This window comes from Globicephala melas, chromosome 9 (genome assembly GCF_963455315.2).
Source record: "Globicephala melas chromosome 9, mGloMel1.2, whole genome shotgun sequence".
Taxonomy (NCBI): Eukaryota; Metazoa; Chordata; class Mammalia; order Artiodactyla; family Delphinidae; genus Globicephala; species Globicephala melas.
In genome coordinates, this window is record NC_083322.1 from 77,563,734 (window position 1) to 77,566,110 (window position 2,377).

The window sequence follows — 2,377 nt, forward strand, 5'->3', positions numbered from 1 at the left end:
ACTTTAGGCAACTTTGCTGCTGCTTTATGCAAGTTTTCTGTGCCTCAGTTTTCTTAACTGCAAAAGAAGAAATTCCACTAGATGAACTGTATACTTATAGATTCTTTCAGCTATAACATTCCCACTCCATGTTTCCACTAAAACATGAAGCCATGTACTCTAAGTTACAAAGTGACCTAGCATTTCTCTGAGAAGAAGAATTGTGCTATAGAGTAAAGAACACGGCACCAATCACCTACCAGGATTCCAGGGTTTCCCCTACCTCTGGATGACTGCAGGTATTTAGACAAGTTACTTAAATTTTCTGGACTTCAGTTCCTTCACCTATAAAATAAAAATAAAGGTAAAGTTATCCCTTGACGCTCTAATATTCAGTAATTTCTAAACAGTCCAATTTGTGTGGTTTTTATGGAAATGAAAAGCCAGGCCATGAGTGTGCTTCTGAAGTAAAAGGCATAGCTTCCCCTATCGAGTGCTATCAAGAAGTTAGGCCAAAATCTGTTGACCCATAAATAATTTTTAAGAGACTATGACATTTGCACCAGCCCTTTTCTCACTTATCACTGTAGTATTAGGAAATTTTCCCTGAACAGCATGGCAGAGGCAGCAGAAGTACAAATTTATAGTTAGCTCCCAGCCCCTAGGCTAGGGTCACATTCCTCACCGATGGTGTTCTCCCAGTGCAGGAGCTCCTCTGGAGACCAAAATGCAGTGCAAGGCAAGTCCTTCCCTTCCGTGAAGCAGAGAGGAGGGCTACTTATGTCATGACTGGTCAAGGGTGGGAAAATAAACATTTTCTCAAATTCAGCCTTGAAAGCATCAATTAATTCTACCCATGTCTTTACAACAGCTCAGTTGCTCCATACACAGAAAAGTGAATCAACTGAATTTATCTTTCAAAAAAAGTCAGTGGAAAAGAAAAAAAGGGAAATGACAGGTCAATTTAACTTTAGCTATTAGTCGGCGTGTGTGTGTGTGTGTGTGTGTGTGTGTGTGTGTAGCAAAGGAGAAAGGGGGGCGAGGAGAGACTATTTATTAATACAGGCATTGCGTTGGAATGGTTAATTTCTACCTATCTCCAAACACCCACCTTAGATAATTTTTCTCCATTAAAGTAATTTGAAATTTAAATACAAAATTCCAATTTTATCTCTAGCTACTTAGAAAAGAGCTTAGTTTCCATGAAAGGTCAACTCACTGTAGAAAGGATAAACACAAGAAAATGTTTAGCTTCTCAGTGGGTGAAAGTGGTAGCAAAATAAATTTGAGAGATAAAGACGTTCAGTTTTTTTTAGTTTTAAGGGTGTGTAGTCTATAAATGAGAACACACATTAGGATAATTGGACTAGAAATGTACACATCCTGAGAATATACAGCTAAATTTGATTGGGGATTTCTAAACCTCACTGCAACCTTAGCAGTTTTATTATCTGCAATGATTATATTTGTTTGCCTCTGTTTCATGCCTTCAGGAAAGACTTGCTTGATGGCTATTAACCTACACGCGATGAATTTGAGAGGCATAAAAAAAAATCCAGGTTGAAACTCTATAATTATAGAATATGGTTTTTGTAAAAAGGGGATTTGACATTTAAGTCAGCGCTATTATTTCTTTACTTTTTTGTGTGTTATTCATAACACTGATTTCTAAGTTTATTTTAATATAGATTTTCCCTCCTGCTTTTTCCGAAGATACCTATAGCATTATTTGACATATTACATGAGGCATTTGTATGTGTTGTGTATACGTTTCATGTGATATAATATGAGGAATTGAGCTGTTACACACTTAGCTATCTGGTTTTTTTTTGGTCACTAATTATCAGAGAAAAAATCATGAACGTTTCACGAATTTGCATGTCATCCTTGCGCAGGGGCCATGCTAATCTTCTCTGTATCGTTCCAATTTTAGTATATGTGCTGCCGAAGTGAGCACTATCTGTTTTATATTTACTTATATTTTGAGAACACCTAACATCATAAACTATCATTGGTGATCACCAAATGAGAGCATCTTGACAACCAGCTTGGATAGTATGATGTAGAATTCAAGAACACAAGGTCTGACAACAGATAAAATTTTTCAAATCCTGGTCAGTATGTGGACTTTAGCATATGATCTATTCCTCTCAAGGCTTGTTCTTCTCAGCTGTAATGTGAGGGTACGTTGGAGTCTCAACTATTAAAATGATGCAGTTTCTACTTCAAGCAACAGAGTGTTATCTGCATTTCTATTTTACCTCCTTTTTCATTTAATTTGCATTTAATTCATATTCTTTATTGAGTTGCTTTTTACTAATATTTTCTTCTCTTCCTAACATGGGCATCTTTTGTCCAAGATGAAACTGCCTGGTTAATTAATGGACAGTTTAGACAA

General features: G+C 36.4%; 1 non-coding gene across 1 annotated transcript; it reads right to left on the minus strand.

Annotated features, from left to right (window-relative positions):
• Positions 1 to 1,829: 1,829 nt before the first annotated feature.
• LOC115853943 (U6 spliceosomal RNA) lies at positions 1,830 to 1,936 on the minus strand. The gene has a single exon (XR_004039788.2). It is a non-coding gene; the product is annotated as a U6 spliceosomal RNA (small nuclear RNA).
• Positions 1,937 to 2,377: the final 441 nt, after the last annotated feature.